Source organism: Chinchilla lanigera, unplaced genomic scaffold (assembly GCF_000276665.1).
Source record: "Chinchilla lanigera isolate Chin_1 unplaced genomic scaffold, ChiLan1.0 scaffold00033, whole genome shotgun sequence".
Taxonomy (NCBI): Eukaryota; Metazoa; Chordata; class Mammalia; order Rodentia; family Chinchillidae; genus Chinchilla; species Chinchilla lanigera.
In genome coordinates, this window is record NW_004955434.1 from 23,262,771 (window position 1) to 23,283,193 (window position 20,423).

General features: G+C 41.5%; 1 long non-coding RNA gene across 5 annotated transcripts in view; it reads left to right on the forward strand.

The window, feature by feature from the left end:
* LOC102004111 overlaps window positions 1-20,423 on the forward strand; it is a 35,130-nt gene that overhangs the window by 1,505 nt on the left and 13,202 nt on the right. Inside the window, exons 1-5 of one of the 5 annotated variants that reach the window (XR_261646.2) lie at window positions 7-1,101; window positions 2,177-2,234; window positions 8,685-8,822; window positions 17,855-17,955; window positions 19,753-19,809. This is a non-coding gene — a long non-coding RNA (uncharacterized LOC102004111). Of the gene's footprint in view, window positions 1-6; window positions 1,102-2,176; window positions 2,235-8,684; window positions 9,188-17,854; window positions 17,956-19,752; window positions 19,810-20,423 lie in introns of those variants that run through there. The other 4 variants (XR_001234812.1, XR_001234810.1, XR_001234811.1 and 1 more) reach the window with 4 other exon arrangements.

Consider the following 20,423-nt stretch of genomic DNA (forward strand, 5'->3'; position numbering starts at 1 on the left):
CCCTCCCTAACCCTGCTGCAGACCCCTCCCTAACCCTGATGCAGATCCTTCCCTAACCCTGCTGCAGATCCCTCCCTAACCCTGCTGCAGATCCCTCGGCGCACGCACCCGCTCCACGGCCAGATGGCCTTCCTCTGACATCTGCCCGCCATTCCGTCCTATCCAGGACACACGACAATACTGAGAAACAAAGAAACAGCCCAGAAGCACCTACTTAGTGGGACAATAACTCAGTGGAGTTGGGCGCTACTGCCCTCACTATGGAAAAGGAAGTTGAAGACAAAAAAATGTTACCACGGGCCACAAACTGATAAATAAGGTTATCATTTCCCCTCCGGGTCATAGTTTTCTCCCTCGTAGTTCGTCACTGCATCTACCTCTCACGCCTGGATTTCTCTGCCTCTTCTCTCACCCGCTGCCCGCGAGCAGGGATTACCCTCTCGCCAACACATACCCACATTCCCTTCTCAGACCCGCTGTGAGTTCTGAGTACCGCCTCTCCTGCGTCTTCCCTCTCCTTTTCACCAGCTTTCACCACGGTTTGGAAACATACTCGGGTGGCTCTTGCCTTAGAATTAAAGATTTTATTCTTTCCACTTCGTCATTCTCATAGCTCCCCACCTGCTGTCTCCAGTAATCAGGTACTTAGTTCAGTCCTTGACATCTCGTTCCACAACACCCTACAGGGCGACTTTCCAGTCTCCTGAAACTGCTGTCTCAGGGTACTGGGGCCCCTTCCTATAACACTCTGCTAAATGACGCCCCACCACCACCACAGTTCTTGATTTTAGCGAGCGTTTAACCTGAAGAGCAAACTGACAGTTCTCAGACAAACACTGGTAGGGAATCCATTAATTGCCAAGGTCGGCTGGGGATGTAGCTCAGCAGCACAGCGCCTGCCTGGCAAGCGCGAGGGCGTGAGTTCAGTTCCCGGTACTGGAAAAAAAAAAAAAAAAAAGCCAAGGTCACTTGGCAGTTGTGTTCTGGGGGAAGCAGGGACCAAGAAAGTCCCAGATCCTGAGTGGGGCCGGACGAAGAAAGGGAAATCTGCCCAGAAGAAGTGATACAAACACAGCCCCTGCATCTGAGCCTCCTCGGCAGGTGAGTATTTTACACTTTTACCTCTCTCGCCTTTAGGTCTCTGCAATTCTGCATGCTCTGCTGCCATTTCTGCCCTTTCTGTGGTTTCTCTGGATGGGTCCCCTTCTGCCATCTGCCCTTGTCTTATTTTTATTTGTCACTCTGTTATCCTTAAGCACAGATATTCACCACACACAGTTTTATCACTTGCTAACGACTTCTGACTACAGTAGCACCTCCGCACGCTTGCTAATTCTTTGTGGAAAGCATGGCAAGTGCCAAAACGAGTGAATGCGTACAGAACACATTTTTCCCATTAGAAATAATCTGTGAAACCCCCCTAGAACTTCCACAGTTTACTGGGCTAATATCGGCCTTTTATGGGTCTGACGTAAGCCCTGTATACCGGTCACTAGTTCTAAAGCCAACAAGTACCAATGTACAACTGTATTATCTGCAGCGGTGCTGCTTTTATGAATATCAGCTCTGCTTCTAGATCTTTCTTCATGAAGCCCCTATTGTTACTACCTTCCAGCTAAAATAAGGTTACTGTCTTTTTTCCCAAATTGTTACCTTATCTCTCACAGGGAAGTCGCCATTTTCCTAACTCATGGGTTTACAATGTGGGAGACATCACTGTGTCTCCCAGTGCAGTCGAACACGATGCATTTCGTTCTTCGAAGCGTGCCTATGAGCGCCAGCATTCACTGTCATGTCTGACTGTCCAGTACCAGGCTGACCAGTGACTGGCCTTTCTCAAATCCGTTCTCTATACCATGCCTACATTGGCTGTCCTACAGCCTCATTTGATTTACATCTTTCTCCTGCACAAAAAGGTCCTTTCTATTTGCCAAATAAAAAATAAGCCAAGGGGCGGGGGTATAGCTCCATGGCATGGTGCGTGCCTGGCAAGCTCGATGCCCTGAGTTCCATTTCCGGTTCCAAAAAACCCAACAATAAAAAATAAGCCAACCAATCAACAAATATTTTCAAATAAGGCAGGAGCTTCTACCTTAATTTCCAAGAAATAAGGTGAAAGAGAGTTTATGAGAGAACAGTTTAGATGTAAAGTGAAATTCTTTTGTTCTCTGGACAGGGACCAAGCACGCACCCTCCTCAAGTCCAGCCAGTATTGCCGAGATAGTCTCTCCAAGGTATGTATCTTTCCCACCCTCCCCCTAACTTTCTTGGGCATTAGTCATATATAACTATCTTGCCTGGATGTACTCTTAGCCTCTATTACTACTCTTTTCCAGCCATTTCAAAACATAGTTTCTACTTCTTCATTAGAACTTTGACCATTTTTCGTTCACTATTCCATTCTCTCCTCCTTCAACCCAAAGTATCAGATTCGTTAACATTTGCAGGTTAACATAGTTCTGACCAAGCCTTTCCCCTGGTGCTAATCCTTTGCTGGTGCTCTGTTGCCTGCTACAGTTACAGCTCATCTTATTGCTAAGCTTGTCACATGCTGACACCTCTTACCACTCACTCCCCTCACCCAAGTGAGACCCAGACAGACACTGACAGGTAAACCATCACCAAGGCCACCTGTGCTCAGGCAAAATTGAGCAACTGACTATTCCATGATGCCACCAGGCATTCTCTAGCAATGTACCTCCATGAAACCTTTTCCCCTTACTCTAAATTTCTCTTCTACCTCTTCTCCTTCTCACACCCTAGTGTTTACCTGCCCAAGTCTTACTCATTCTGCAAAGGTTTTTCCAGTGCTTTCCTCTGGCAGCCACATGAGGTTAGTTTTTGTCTTCAATGGATGTCATTATGGAGTTGCCTTCTTCCTCAACTAGTTACAGATTCTTTTATTCACAATGAGAATTTGACAACTTGTAAGCACTTTAAGACATAATTTCTTTTGGAAAAGTACACAGTTGTTTGGAAGATTAAGTAAAAAAAAAATGCACAGATAAATATGGAGAACAGCACCTAGTATAGTTTTTGGCATAGTTGGTATTTACTTAAACACTAATTGAATGGACAAAATTGGGTGTGAGTTTTCCTCTTCCAAAATTGTACCACAATAAAATACAACATTTAATGATGCTTGCATTGATATATATATAAACTTTATAAGATAAATAAGTGAATCTGATGCTGGAAACACAGAGTGGAGGAGCGTGGAGAAAGGGAAGAAACAAGGGGACTTGAACTCTTCTGTGGACGTGTACCAATCCCATACCGCAAATGTAATCATTGTGTACTGCAAACACATACAAATGAAAGTAAAAAAAAAAAAAAGAAATATTAATAATGGATTTTTACATACACTTGTATAGAAGAACTCAGTAGTAAAAACAGTTCATATAATTCTGAATTAATATATTCTTGTCTTTGGTAAAAATTTTTTTAATTACTTGAGCATTTAAATTTTTCACAAAAGTAAAAACAAAATAAAAAACAATAAAAATAATACAGAATTTCAAAACAAGGTGATAGAAAATTAACAATAGTTGTTATAATACATATTGTTATCTTCAAAGTACTTACTCAGATCATCAGACATAGGCATGCAAGATTGATCAAACAATTAAGCTTTAACTGTTCCTTTCAACAAACCAATAGAAATCAGTGGTACAATTACCCCAGCTATCTTTTACTCTGAAGACCATTTCAGGTTTTTTTACCCTTGGGCAGATGTTTAATTATTTTATCCCAGACAGTACCAATTCGAGGCTGAAGCCTTGAAATACATTTTATGGTAATAACAGACTAGCTCAAGACTTTTAGAAAGTACAAATAAAAGTGGGTGAAGCAGTTACTGAAAGTTTTGCAGGCTGCTGCAGGGGCACAGGACCAAGATTCTGTTGTCCAGTCCCCTAACTTCATAGGCACCACCAAGCCAGTTAAAGCTGTGTTGCTATTTCTTTCCATAGCACTGTGCAAAATGTCACCCACGTCTCCCCTGTCTTCCCTTTGCTTACTTGGTTATTCGTTACAGATAGCCATCTATTTTACTTAGGCATATTCTCATCCTCTATCATTGCTCCTTTCCAGATGATCCAAAACATCGCTTCCACTTCCTCACCAGAACTTTGGCCTCCCATCCTTTACCCCTCCATGCAGAAAACCAAACTCTAAGGCTTAGATGCTTGCCTTGTTGTGTCAGTAATTCCTCAACTAACCCCTGTCCTATTCCAGGGCAAATGTATTCAAATGTGATTGTTGCCCTCTTTTAATTTGTTTTCTATACCTTCAACATTCTCCCCACTCAGTTCATTTTACCATGGTACTGACTCATAGCCGTATTTGTTTCCCAACACTTTTTACTGTTTGTATCACATAATATTCAGAGCAAACCTATGAGGTATGAACTGTTCTTACCTTTTAAAAATGAGCAAACAAAGCCAGACTGGTTAAGTATTTTGACCAAGATCACACAGCTAATAAGTGTCAGAACCAAGATTAGAATCTTATTCTGTTTTTAGACATCAAAGTTCTAACCACTATGCTCTATTAACTTGTTTCATATAATTGTTCAGTATTTGTTTACAGTACTTATTTTCTTTCTATTGTATATAATAGAACCAAATGTTAACATTCTATGTAAAAGCTAAAACTATACAATTTCTAGAGGAAAACATATAGAAAAAGCATTGTGCTCTTGAACAGGTAGATATTTCTTAGAATTTTTTTCATAGATTCTTCTTAGATACATTTTTAGATATCTAATCAAGTATACCTTATGACTTCTGATTTTCAAAAGACAATTTTAAGTGAATAAAAAGACAAGCTGTAGACTAGAAGAAACTGTCACACATGTGACTAATAAAGGACATGTATGCAAATAATATTTTACAGTCTAATGAGACAAGTGACAAAATAAAACTGGACAAAAGATTTGAACACATGCTTCACTAAAGACGGCAATGTAAAAAACTAAAAAGATGGTCAAGAATCATTATTTATTAGATAAATACAAATAAAACCACAAGGAAATACCACTGTACACATATAAAGATAGCTAAATTTTTAAAAAGCCACCTTAAATGTTGGTTAAGAGGTGCCACAACTGGAACTCTCATGCACCGATTTATTTGGAATGGTCCCAAACTAGAAACAACCCCAAGTTCCATCAATAGATAATAGAAAAACAAGCGTGGTATGGCCATGCATAGAATATTACTCAGCAATGAAAAGGAAATGAATTACAAAATATAAAAAGCAGGGATGCAACTCAACATAATTATGCTAAGCGTAACAAGCCAGATTTAAGAGTCGACACTGTATGAGTTCACTCACTCTAAATTCTAGGAAATGGAAACCAGTCTACAGTGACATAAGGCCTATCAGTGGCTGCCTGAAAATGGTTGAGGGGAAGGACTGAAGGGTAGATTGCAAAGGAGCGGGGGGTGGTGATGTTCATTGTCTGGGTTGTTGTGATGGCATGTATCTTAACCCTTATCAAATTTAAATTTACAGATTTTACTGTATGTTGGTTACTTTGCGCTTTGATGAAGCTATTAGAGTTAGCATACTAACATTTTATAAAGAGAAGCATTTTGGTTATTTGTTTTGAAGAACTGATTATTCTTATTCATGAAACAATACCCCATTTATTATGAAAGGAAAGTTTGCATAACCTAACTGTGAACAAAACGGGCTCTCAGATCTGTGCAGTAGGCCCATATGCCTCATTTAATTTCCTGGGAGGCTCTGGTTGGAGGGCTTTGTCACACTGGTGCTGGGACACTACTACGCTAGATGTGGCTTCGGTGAGTCTGCGGAGTAAAATGGTCCTGCCTGCTTCCTGTCTTGGGTCTTCTCTTCTCGCCCTTGGTTTCTTCAGTGCCACCACTTCTGCGCGTCTCCTCTCCCCACTCAGTAGTTAGGCGCAAACCTCCAGAGCGAGCTCTGGGGCATCAGCCACGCAAGCTCAGACTGTCCGCACAGGCACCTCTCCGTCTTTCCCGCATCGCACTGGATTCAGTTCTGCTCTGACTCGGAGCTACTTTCAGAGCTCGCAGGCTTTTCCACACCTGCCTGAGAAAGTAGGCTGCTGCACTGACGGCCTGACGTTCTTCCGTGTTGTTCAGGGTGTTTCTGTTACCACAGTGCCGTCTTCATCACAGAGCCAGTCCGGGTAAAGCTGGTACACCCAGGCACAAAATTTGAGGCGCTCTTTTCCAGCTTGCAAAATTGAGTCTCTTAAGCTTTTCTACACAGACATCTCGTCTCCTCACCACACCGGGCCCGCTTGGTAATGGCTTAAACCCATGGCGGGGAGTTGGGTGAGAGAAGAGGGACTTCAGCTTAGATGTTTCTATCCTCTGACAGTTTGTGGACCACCTGATTCTGTGTCTCCAGTCAGCACGGGAGCTAGAGCGGGCCGCACCAACAGCGCGCAGACCACCCGCGTCTGCAACCCCCGGGAGGTTGGGGCGCAAGCAAAGCCCAAACATGAACCACGGTGTCACAGCTCCCTGTGCCCCCGGCCCAGTACCTCACTCCCTGCTGGGCACGCACAGAGAGGGCCCACTCGCGAACCCAGTTGAGAGCAGTTCACGCGCCTTCTGGGTGAGGATCCCCGGTCCGCACCGGGTGCACGGAGGCGGAGACTCAGACTGTAATCAATTTTATTCCTTTTTTTAAAGAACCAACTCTTTGATTCGTTAATTCTTTCATTTTTAAAGTCTCCATTGCATAAATTTCTGCCCTGAGCTTTATAATTTCCTCCCTTTTTTGGGCTTTGGGCTAAACTTTCTCTTCTTTTTCTAGAAGCTTGAGGTGCAGCATATGATGGTTTATTTGTACTCATTCTGTTTTCCTGAGGTGGGAATTCACTGCTATAAATTTCCCTCTCAGGACTGCTTTCATTGCATCCCACAGGTTCCTGTAAGTTGTGTCTACATTTTCATTTGATTGTACAGTGTTTAATTTCTTCTTTGCTTTCATCTGTGACCCACTGATTGTTCAGGAGGGTGTTGGTGAATTTCCATGTGTTTCATTTTTGAAAGATATTTTCACTATACACATATGCTAGTGTCTCCAGAAGATTATATCACCTAGTGACATGGCCATTTTAGTTTGTGAAAGTGCACTCTATGACATTTGCAAAAGAAGAAAATCACTTCATGATACATTTTCAGAATGTATCTTGTTGCTAAACATCACTTGACTGGACAGAGGTATACAGTGCATGAAGAGACTGGTGAGGGGAACTGGCTCACTTGATTACGGAGGCTGAGAAGATCGGGGACAGGCCATCTGCAAGCTGGAGAGCCAGAAAAGTCCTTAGTGTGTTCAGTTCAAGTCTGAAGGCTTCAGAACTAAAAAAGCCCAGGGTGTAACTCAGACTGAGGCTAAAAGCTGGACAGCCAGGAAAGTGATCAGGTGGGGGCAATTCTTGTACAAGTTTTAGAGTCTGAGATGGAGGAACTTGGAGAGCTGACACCCAAGAGCAGTATAAGAAAGATGTTCCGTTGCAGAAAAGAGAGCAGTTGTTTGTCCCCTTTCTGCCTTTTTGTCCCCTCTGACTGCATGGTGCCTACCCACGTTGGGAGTGAACTCAGTGTGGATGGACTCATTGAAGGCGGACTCCACAACTCACACCGATCTCCAGAAACACCCTCCCAGAGACTCCTGTGTGGTGATAGCCCAGTCATTCTAGTCAATGCCAAACCACCTCGCTTTCCTTTCTGAGAAGACAGGGGTTCAGTGTTGATGTAAGCATTAAAAATAATTATTAAAATGGTTGAGAATAAGTAATACTTTACCAGCTGTCTGGGAATCTCTTAATTCAGTCAAGTCTACACCCCAAATCACCCATCACTCGCTGTATGTGTGTGTATACATAGAGAGATAGGTATACCTACTAGACAGATATACCTAGTAAAGTGCCTGCCACACTATTACAGCTGAAATTTAACAAATTTTTCACTAAACTATATCATTTACAACATGGCACACCAATTTTGGTGCTAAAATTGTGCTGGTAATCAATGGAAATTGACACGTTTATGTTTTGTTGCATGTGTTAGGTATCACCTCATCCTAAATAGTTTGGGTGCAATGAAGATTGTTGTCTCTCTTAAAATAAAGTCATAACTTGTTTATTAAGTAAGTATGCTGCAGTTTATTAAATAAGTATGTGTAGGTTTTCTTATGGGGTAAGAAACTTCAGTGACAAATAATGTAGTGAGTTTCTTGAATTAGGTTACTTAATTTATTAATTTATTTGCAGTACTAGGTATTGAACCCAGGACCTTTCCACTGAGCTATATCTCCAGCTCTTTTTATTTTGAGACAGGACCTCCATAAATTGCTAAATCTCCCAGAGAACTGCTCAATCCCCCAGAGAATTGCTCAAATTCTTGATCTGCCTATATCAACCTGCTAGAGTGCTGGGATTACAGGCTTGTGCCCAGCTTCCTGAATTAATTTTAAATGTATTTTTAAAAGAAGATATAAGATTTGCCTTGTATGAAATATTTTATTATGTATTTCCACATCGGTGTCTCCTTTAATCTTTCACGTGGGTAGGTGAGTAGTGATTATTGGTCTAGCTTCACACTTGATGGACTGTATCTCAGTATGGCATTTTCTGATAAAAGTCATGTTCTTATTCCCTCTTATTCTGCTTGTCGTAGTCACCTGCTGGGAATGGCTGAAGCTGGAAGATAATTATCCACGCACAGTGAAGCCAGCCCGAGAACACAGGAGCTCCTCAAAGCACGTCAACAAGCCGTTGTAGCTTGTCAACTGATTGCTGGACAGAAAAGCTGAAAGTAATCAACCTCTCAAGAGTATAAAATAAACACTGTACTGTTCTTGGGCAGTTCTTCACTAGGAGAGAGAGGGCCTCCACCTGACCCCAGCTTTTTGTCTCTTGTCTATTTTTTCATCATTCTCACCGCCATTTCTTCTGAGGGTACAGCAAGAACCCAATGGATCCATACAGTCATCAGTCTCTGGGTTCAAAACTTAGAAACTTAAGTGCATTTAGGTTACATCACTGGATTTTATTTATGTCTCTTAGGAGAAAACAGAACTTTAAAAATACTGTACATTCTTCATAATCCAATGCCATAGACAGATTTATTTGTTTTTTTCTCTTTCTTTCTTTCTTTCTTTCTTTCTTTCTTTCTTTCTTTCTTTCTTTCTGACAGCATCTCACTATGTAATTCAAGCTGGCCTTGAACTCACTATGTAGACCAGGTTGACCTTGGATTTATGGTGATCCTCTTGCCTCAGCCTCCCAAGTGCTGGGATTACAGGCATGTGCTGCATAGCTGACCACATTTTTCTTACTTTGCTATGAATGCATTTTCATTTTAGTGAAAATTAATATATAAGATATGTATATGAATCACAACAGGTAGATTTGAAAATTCTTCCTGAAACAGTATTTTAAAAAACAAATTAGGGGCTGGGGATATAGCTCAGTGGCATAAGCGCCTGCCTGGGAAGTGCGAGGTCGTGAGTTTGATCCTTGGTACTGAAAAAAAAAAATTATCATTACTTTTATCTTACTGTCTTTTATTGTACTCTAATTTTTAAATCTTATAAAATACATATGGCATATATTCTCTATTAAACTCACTGACAAGTAAAAAGCTTTCAGAGATATTAAAAAACTGTGAGAATTTTTAAAGCCATGCATGATCTTTGATGTATGCCAGGAGAGATTTTTAAGTCTTGATTTAGCAAGAAAAACATTTGAAAGGTTGAAGCACTAAGAGAGCACAAAAACAACAGGTTACTCCCAGACGTATGATCTCTGAGTAGTGGCCTTTTCTCAGAGCCTCAGTTTTTCTTCCCACTTGGAATAAGGTCAGGAAGATGTGTCTTCTGTTTCCGTGTGTTAGAGAGACTTGCAAACAGAGAACTGGCTGTGGGAATACGGGAGACCAAGAAACCATGAGTGATGTCATGATCAAAGTGAGGCCACAACTGCCACGAGGTGGGTCCAGGCAGTGCGCGGTCACCGAGTGAACCAAGCTTCTTAGGCTGCTGTCACAAAGTACCCTGGAGCTGGCGGCTTAAAACAACAGAACTTCATTGTCCCCCAGTTCTGGAGGCCAGAAGTCCAAAAGCAAGGTTTTGGGAGTCCACATTCTCTCTGGAGACTTGAAGTCTAGAGAAGATCCTTCCTTCCTCTTCCTACCTACTGATGCCTCCTGGCAAGCCTTCACATTTCTTGGCTTATAGATGCATTAGTTTAATCTCTGTATCTGTCTTCATGTGACTTTCTTCTCTGTGTCTCTGTGTCCAAATTTTTCTTGTCTCCTAAGAACCCCATTCATTGGGTGAGCACCCCCAATCCAGTGTGATTTCCTTTTAACATTATTACATTTGCAAAGCTCCTATTTTCAAATAAGTTCACATTCACTGATACTAAGGGTTAAGACATCAGCATGTCTTTAGGGAGCATAATGCAGCCTGTAACATTGATAGAATGGGATGAAGATGTAGACAGTTTGCTTCTAGGTGGCCATAGGGGAGCCCTGGATACTCAAAGGCTGGTCACCAAACCAGCAACATCGCGCATTATTGGGCTCTAGTTAAATATGCAGGCTTAGCTGGGTATGGCAGTGCATGCTTGTAATCCCAGCACTCTAAGAGGCTGAGGCAGGGGGCTCACAAGGTTGAGCCCAGCGTAGGCAACTTATCGGCCTAGCAAGACCCTGTCTCAAAATAGAATAAATAAAAAGAATAGGGGTTGGGCCTCAGTTCAAAAGCCCTGGGTTCAATTCCCATATCATGAAAAAAAAAAAAAAATTGCAAGCTTTCAGTCTTCACTCCAGATATACTGAATCAGAACTTGTATATGAAAGGGACTCTAAGTGATTTAGTACACATTAAAGTGAAAGAAATACCTTTTTAGAACAGTAGTTCTCAAGATTTGGGCCTCAGCTGGATCGGCTTCACCTATGAACTTGCTAGATAAGCAGTCATGGGTTCCACCTGGTCTCCTGACCCAGAACCTCTGGGGATGGGACCCGGAAAACTGATTTAACCAGCTCCCCAAGTGCTTCTTGTGCATTTAATTTCTGAGAAGCACTGACTTAGAGAAAAGGCTTCAGAGCTGTCGTCGCCGGCATTAGAAGGAACAAATTGCCTTCCCTATCATGACCGCCTTTCCTGGTGAGCTGAGTGAGCCAAGAGAGACCCTGTGTTTTATGGTCTTGTTTTAATTGTCTAGTTGCACTCTTGTGGGCATGGATCAGATAATTAAAGGCATTAGGGCATGTGCTGCTTCAGGGACTCCCATGAACGGGTGACTCAGCCATGGAATAGACCATGGGAAGCTCTGCCAGGATCAGGATAGCGCCTGTACCTCTGCCAGTTTTGTTTTACGTATGTCCAACAAATGAACAGAATGTCTTCCACATAATCTTTTCCTACATTCAGAATGTTTTGCCCTGGTTGTTTCTGAGTTCTGGGGTCTTGCCTGTAATTCTTTGTCTCCTTTTTGAATCCCATTCTTCTGGGCATTCAAACTTCTGATTCCACCACTCTCACCTGCCAAATTGCTCTTTTATCCTCTTAAATATCAGATAAACTGATGCTTTTAGACCACAGCTATGGGTTTTCATTTTTGAGGTCCCATGAGGCCAATTTACGAGGTACACATCAGACGGGAAAAACAGCTTTTGAACGGTATAAAGGCTACCCTGGGTCCTAATAAATAGCAAAGTTGGGGGTAACTCTCTCTAGCCATAGCAGGGAAGTAAACAGCCATCCTGGCAGCTTTTGAGGAGTTAACAAGAGTCAATTGAAGCACCTCTTGGATGATTGATAGATTTACTTTTAGATTCAAATTTAAATTTTTGCCTGACATGCCTAAAACATTTCTTGTGCATTGAGATAGTTCTTAAACTATAATTACTAGCTAAGAAAAGGATGCTACTCAAGGCCACTTGAAAGTCTGTTGGTTAGCTGATCCTAATTAGCATATAGCATCTATAAACTCACTTTGAGACCAAAGAAAAGGAATAGAGTACCAGGGACATTTTAAAATCCAAGTGGCGGCTAGGATTAATGAGACAGCACTTAGGATTCTATTGGGCAGAAAAGACAGTAAGGATCATCAAAATGGAGATGAGAAGCCCAAAATGGAGTCTGCTGAGTCACTACCTTCCAGGAATCTTACAAACACACCCACCAGGTGTCCTTCAGCTGTCTCGGACTCCACCAGAGTGTGACCAGGCAGGCCATTGGCTCACGGGCACATGAGCACTGTATTCATAGATTAGAGCCTAAAAATTATGTAAGCTCCTAGAGGATAGAGATTATATTGTTTACACAGTGGCTTGAGCTCCCATCTAAACACCTTTACATTTCCTAGCCAAAGAGCCTTCCTGGGGATCCCTAGGACCCTCTCCTGGCTAGTACGATCTCTACTTCCTTGCCTCCATATTTTTTACTTTCCTGCCTTTATATCTTTTAAGTACATTTTCTTGCACCCTACCTCTTTCATCTATGATTTCATTCCTCGTCACTGTGGGATACAACCTCAGAATTGTGGTTACACTATTAGGGGAAGACAAGCAATAAATAAATAAATACAATTCATCATTTGTCAAATGGTGATAATTAGGAAAGCAGGAGAGACAGTATTGGATGTAAAGTGGAATGATATGACTGAAAGGTGCACTCTAGGCTAACTAAATCAGTAAACATAGTTTTTATGGGTGTTGTGTTTTATGTGAAGAGTGGAACACATAGCTTGAGGAAGCTGCCTTCTCCCATGTCCTCCCGGCACACAAGAATCCTGGGGAATACAGAATTGGACTGTTTCGTATGATAGCCACCAGCCACATGAACTACTAAATTTTAAATTAAATGAAATTTCAAAATTAATTCCTCAGTCACAGTGCATTTCAAGAGTTTAAAATTGCCCACTATATGAGACAAAAAGAGAATATTTCAATTGTTGCAGAAAATCTTATTGGACAGAAATGCTCTTGAATAATGTGGGCAGTGTCTTATATGGGGGATGTCCGTGTTCAGTATGTGAGGGTTGATGTGCTAGGTACATGTACTAATCATTGAAGAAGTATGCAGGACTAGGATGTAGTGAGACACAGTAATAGAAAAGTAGCACCATTTCAGAATTATTGCCTTGTTTTCTAAAAAGAATACTGTACATTCTTTAAATATGATGCTAGTACATTAAATTTGAATCTCACAATAATGTACATGCACAATTGTAAATAACTGGTTTTGTGGGCAAAACTAAGCTCATACTTTGTTCATTTGTCATAATTTCGGGTTTTTGCTAGGGGAACAATACAGGACACACATTTTATAAGATATTTATGATAGTCACCCAAAGAATCATATACAAAAACGGAGTGCAGGAAATCTGTCCACACACTAAAGACCAAAGGATCCAGCTGAGGGCCTGGATCCCACCGAAATGTCCTGCATGAGTCCAGCTGAAGACCTAGACTTCATAACAGTGCCTCCCATGTGTCCAACTGAAAGCCTAGAGCCCATGACAATGTCTCATGCAGGCCTGTTTCACAGATCAGCACAAGGAAGGCCCAAAGGTCAGTGGTGGAATCTAGGAAGTCTGTGCCAGCAGGATGAAGGATCTGTGCTAGCAGGCTGAGAGATCCGCACTGCAGCCAGGAAGCAATGCTCAAAATAAGAGCCAGAGCTCCCCCAAAAGTACCACAGCCATCCTCAGCAACAGTGAGGTCCTGAGCTCCTCCAATGATCAGGACAGCTGAGTTCCAATCAGGAAGGCCAACATGACAAGCTTCTCCAGGAGACTGAGCAGTGCACCATCTTCCCGTCTGGAGCCAGGAAGCGATGCTCAAAGTGAGGACCAGAGCTCCCCAAAAGTGAAGCGAAGCCATTCTCAGCTACAAGGTCCCAAGCTCCTCAGAGAATGAGAACAGCTGAGTTCATCAGGAAAGCCAGCATGACAAGCTCCTCCAAGAGAATCAACTCTCCTTATAGCTTCTAACAGCACCCAACAGTTTCTACCAGCTCCCAACTGCCTCTCTCAGCTCCCAACCTCCTCTCTCAGCTCCCAACAGCCTCCCTTCTTCTTTTCCTGTTTTACCTCTTATGCTGCTGGCAACAATCTTCAGGTGGGCCTCCCACACCCAGCACCCCTCGCTGGTTCAGTTCAGCTGGGTGTTACAAGTTGACCACCAGATGTCAATCTACCACATCATTCAGTCCAGTCTCATTAGTGAAGAGAATCTTTTCACTCTGTCTTTAAAAGTTAATTATACTCAATTCTATCTAGAAACATGGAAAGACCTCACAAGAAAAGAGAAACTGGAATGGGGGAAAGGAGAAAAGAAGGAAGGGAAAAGGAAAAAAATATATACATACACCCAAGATAGTTAAGATAGTTATACTACTAATTTCTATTAGCTCATTGAAAGGTTTATGCCTGTATTATTTGGTCAATTTTTCACTCGCATATCTTGTAATATGAGCAACTACTTTGAAGATAACAATACACAATGTACTAAGTATTGTTACTCTCCTATAATCTTGTTTTGAAATTTTTATACCAGTGTTTTCTTGTTTTTTCTTTTTTTTAAATAAAAAAATATGAAGAGAATGCACAAATATGGAATATATTGTGAAACTGAGGATGTGATATTGAGAATGTAAATAAGACAATTCTGAATAAACACACATTGGTGATTTATGAGGGATTTAACCATGGGTGGGTGACAGAAAGTATAAGAAGAGAGAGTGACCATTTTCTGGTGATTTCTCTACTCTACTGTTTGCATAGGAGAACTGGTAGGAGTACATCTTGGGCATTTCTGTCTCACCTTTCTATCTGCTGTGGTCTGAATGGTTGTGTCTCCCTAGAACTGATGTATTGAAATCCTGACCCTCCAAGGTTATGGTGTTAGGAAGTGGGTCTTTTGGCAGGCAATTCTGTGGTAAGTTTGGAGCCTTCATGAATGGGATTAGTAACCTTATAAAAATGATCTGAAGAAACTTACTTGCCCTTTGCACTTTGTGAGAATACAGCAAAAATTTAAAAATTTTAATCACAGCCTTTGACCATTAATCCTAATAAGTTAATTTTATTGGATTAAGAGACTCCTAGCTGATTAGTAAAGTATGGCAGCTGATGTGTCTGCATGGGTCATGGAGGCATGACCTTGGGTACTATACATGGTCTTGTGGGAGACACTCAGGCCGAACATATTGAAGATCTGCTATAGCACTTCCTGGCTGGCAGAGAGCACTTCCCTTTGGAAACTGGTCATTTTTCAAAACCTGGAGGGATCTGAAGTTGCTTCTGTTTAGATATTTTAGAGGAAAGTTTCCTCCTTGGTTTCCTAAATGTTAGAAAATCTTCTAGTTGCCTCTGTTCCTTTGGAAGTGACAGTGCAGACAGGAGACAGAGGTAAGCACAGAGGCCTCTCCAGTAAGCTCGGATGGGGCCCTGGGTACCCTGGCCCCTGCTGCTCCTCCCTCTGACAGGCAGCTTGCATGTGGATTGCCTCTGCCTGCACAGATTCCATGTCTTCAAATTATACATTTGCAGACCTTTGTCTTTTCATGCAATTTCAGAATCCTCTTTCTTTCTTTCTCTTTCTTTTTTCTCTTCTGGTTTTCATTTACCTCTTTTCAATCAGAAAAATTTCCTAGCACCCTTGGACAGTGACATGTGCATCCAACTTTGGAACTGGGATGGGTATAAACTATCTCTACTATTGAGGTTTTTTTTTGTTTTTTGTTTTTTGTTTTTTTTTTTGTGGTACCGGGGGTCGAACTCAGGAACGTGCACTTGCCAGACAGGCGCTTATGTCACTGAGCTATATCCCCAGCCCCCGAACTATCTCTAATAAAAGATCAAAACAAAGCTATGAAAATCCTTGCCTTAGTTTCTCTCTCTCTCTCTCTCTCTCTCTCTCTCTCTCGGATTGAACCCAGGGCCTCCACAATGTGCTCTGCCCCATTTTAAACTTTAATTTTGAGACAAGGTCTCCCTAAATTACTGTTCCCCAGTCTCTGCTCAAACTTGAGATCCTCCTGCCTCAGCTCCTAGAGTACTAGGATTACACATGTGTGTCACATGCCAGGTTTAATTTGCTTTTTTTTTATACATGCCCTGTTCCTTGATGGAGAAACTTGTTGTAGTGGACTGACAACGGGTGGTCAACTTATAACCCCCAGCTGAACTGAGGAAGCACGGTGCTGGGTGTGGGAGGCCACCTGAGGATTCTTGCCAGCAGCGTAAGAGGCAAAACTGGAGAAGAAGAAAAAATGACTATTGGGAGCTGAGAAGGCTGTTAGGAGCTGGTGGAAGCTGTAAGAAGCTGTTGGTTCTGTTGGAGGAGCTTGTCATACTGGTTTTCCTGATGAACTTGGCTGTTTTCATGCTCCAAGGAGCTCTGGACCTTGTTGGCATGGAGAATGGCTTTGGTTCACTTTGGGGGAGCTCTTGTCCTCACTTCGAACATCGCTTCCTGGCTCCCGAGGGGAAGATGGTGCACTGCCAGTCTCCTGGAGAAGCTTGTCACGTTGGCTTCCTGATGGGAACTCAGCTGTCCTGATCATCAGAGGAGCTCAGGACCTCACTGCTGCTGAGGATGGCTGTGGTACTTTTCAAGGAAGCTCTGGTTCTTACTTTGTGCATTGCTTCCTGGCTCCAGTGTAGACCCCTCAGCCTGCTAGCACAGATCCTTCATCCTGCTGGTATAGACTTCCTAGATTCCACCACTGACCTTTGGGCCTTCACAGTGCAGACCTGTGAAATAGGCCTGCATGAGACGTTGTCATAGGCTCTGGGCCTCCAGTTGGACTTGTGGAAGGCAGTATTATGAGCTCTAGGTCTTCAGCTGTACTCATGTAGGGCATTTCTGTGGGATGAAGGCCCTTAGCTAGATTCCTTGGTCTTAGTGTGTGGACAGATTTCCTGTACTCTGTATCGTTCTTTGGATGACTATTATAAATAATGTTATAAAATATGTGTTCTGTATTATACTCATAAAATATCTGCCAAACCAACACACTTGCTCTTATGCAAATACAAAGTAATTCTCTCTGGAAGAAATCCTTGTTTAGATATGTAGTATGGGTTTGAAAGCTTTGTTTTAGATAATTGCATTTTACCTCAAACATGCATTTAAGATCCTTCTACTCTGAGTGGGTATATTGAGATTTTGGTAAGTTCTTCCCCCCCGCCCCATCAGTATCAGAATTGCAGAATATGTGAAATTTGTCTTTTGCCTTGCCTCTTCTCATTTGGTTGTGCTCACATCATTATTCATGGCATTCCTCTTTTCCTTCCTAATTAAGCAGAAGAATGCAGAGTGCTAATGAAGAAGACTGACTACCTTGATTTGGATCAGTTCTACCCCTTACAGTCTAGGTTGGGTTGTTCAGCTCCTCTGGGTCTCAGTTCAAACTTTTGCCAATTTCTATAAAGGATTTAGGACACAACCTAGCACACCATCAGTTTTCAAGGAATGTTAGCTGCTCTTATGACGATCAAGTATCATGGTATGGACCCACTAAGCTGTCTGCTGTGATCTCTCACATACTATGAATTAATAAGGGCTCAGTTAACAGTCCCCACTCCTCCTCTTGATCTTATTGGGAATTTATTAAGTGTAGGACACTATGTTAAGTATTAGGGATGTACAAACAAAAAGGACAAATGCTGCTTTCATATTCATAACTTGATACACACATTTATATTTCCACAGCTATTAACAATCTTTCCATGAGATACTTAAGAGCCAAAAGCACACCTTGAAGTATACACTCCCTGGGCAGGTAAACTAGGTTGCGTCTGAGTAATGCCCATCTTGTCTTGCAGATGAATGAAAGAGCCTGGAGCAAGAAAGAGGCTGCTATTAACATATCCTCTAAGGAGAACTCATTATGTTGGACACAAGCCTCACAAACTCCAAGAGAAAGGTAGAGAATGAGGAAGCAGCAACATGTAGGTGTGAGAATATAGGCCCTAGAACCAGATTGCTTGGGCTTGAATCCTCTCTTAACAGTGGCCTCTCCTAGTTATTCAATAGTTACATGACCTTGGCAAGATACTTAACCTCTCTATGCCAATTTCCTGCTGAAAGATGAAGGTAATATATTAGCATATATAGTTTTTATAGAGATTAGGACCGAAGACTGGTATGGAAGAAATGTTGAATCAATGTTTATTACCATCACCTCTCCCATCATCATCATTAGCAGCAGCAGCAGTAGCACCATAATTTCCCTTCTAGGAAGAAGAAAGCCTGGATGCCTCTGCCACTGTCACATTTATTTACAGAACTTTGTTCTTTAGAAGGGAAGGAATGTTGTAGAGACCTATGAGTGAATGGATGTGAAACTTGTGAAGATTTTTTTTTTTAATTCTCTTTGAGTTTATTTGAGTGGGACTGATTATGGTCTACGTTCAAGACCGTCTACGTTGGTCTTGAACACCAACACTGATGAATGGGTGACATTATTAGAAGTAAGTAAGGAATGGGGTGGAGGTGGCTAATGTTTACTGAGAGCAAATGATGCACTGGCACTGTGCTAGGAGCTGCGCCACTAGAAGTAAAGGCAGGACAGAGGAGGAAGCTAGTTATGATGGGAGCAGCTAAGATGAGTAGAGTTAAAAACCCAGTCTTATGTGAAGCATAATAATTCTGTACATTTGTATGGTGAGGTTCTATACACTATGCCATTACAGACTTAATGAGGAGCAATTATATGATCCCCACTTCACAGGGGAGGAAAATGAATCTCATAAAGTTATCAAACGCTGGCAGAGGCAATGTCATTGAGTGGAGGAGCTACAAGGTTAGGGCACTGCCTTCTCACTTGAAAAGAAAACGTTTTATCCCAAGTCAATTGGAATTAAACTTCTAGAGTGAGAAGGATTCTGAGGCTTTTGAGAATCTGGATTTTGAGGATCTGGATTAGATGGAATGTCTGCTGTAATCTACTTGTAGTGTCTGACTTGGGGTGGAAATGAACTTCCCTTCCCATGTAAACACTGAGATATGTTCCTTGTTTGCTCGAGCACAGATGACGCAGGATTTAAATCTGGAGTGGATAAGGAGACATTAAAAGCAAAGACAGGAAAGAGGACCACAAAGTGTAAAGGAGACTAGAAGAATGACATAGTCATTTCTCTAGGTTGTTTTAAAATTAAATCTTCTTTTGAGATGCTTTGCTTTGTAATATACCTTAGTGCTATTTATGCAACTGGCTTTGTCAAACAAAAGCATTACTATTTTGGCATGGGCAGACAATAATTTCTAAGATGGAAAATTCAGGAAAAGAGGTTTCTAATCAGACTTGTAACTGTGGCCTTAGGGAGTCCTATAACCTCCTAAGATTCATCTTTATGGGCGGAGCCTGGGCAGCTGAGACGGGCACACACCTTTCACAGTGGTTGTGAAAGGACACAAATATAAAGAGAAAACTGTTATCTCAAATATGAAGGGCGCCACAGTCCTCAGCAAGTCAGTACCTGCTGCACCACTATCGAACAAGGCAGAATACCATAGCCCTGTCTTCTGACTCCCCACGATACTGTGGTGTGCGAGCCTGCCTGCGCTTAGCTACAAGGGAAAACCACTTCCTGTCTCTGTGGCCCTGAAAATGACAGCCACATGTTGTTCCAGTTTTTTCTCTCAGTTTTATTTTCCAGGTCCTAACTCATGATTTACCCTCTGAGTTTCTGTAATGGTAAGAGAATGTTTTCAATTACAGCAAGAGTTCCTGCCCAAATGAAAGGACATGAGAACATGATTCTTCATCACATATTTGGTAAATCCCCTATTCTCCTTTAAACTCAGAATTTGGAGGTGAAATTGCAAGAGAACTTTCAAGTGCTGCTTTTAAAAAATCTGTGTTTATCTAAAATCACAGACAATCTTTATGTAAGTTTGGGTATTAAAACTGCTTAAATGTAGTGTATTGAGGAAGACTTTTAAAAGGAAATAACAGTATACTGAAATAAATACTTTAATTAAAATCTCTGCTTAACTACTATTACAAAATGAAGAGTTTTCTGGTTTCATTTGAGTATTCTAAGTTGTGATTGCTGTCCAACATTTTAAAACAAATTGTCTTTACTAATGATAAGAAAAGATGACTCTCAAGTTTTTGTGCATTATGAAGTGCTTTGATGTAACTATTATGTATCACAAACACACTGAAAGAAAAAAAGTTCTTTGATAGTACTCAGGAAACTCTAGGCATTGAATCATCTCTTTCTCTTTTTTAATCCTTTCACTAAATTATCACTTATCAACATGTAAGCCTCTTTGCACTTAAGAAAACTTCAGTTTTCCTCTTCTCAATTTTATATAGTCTCTTATTACTAGGGCTTCATCTTTGAGGATAATTGAGTAACCACTGTAACAAATGATAACAAAATC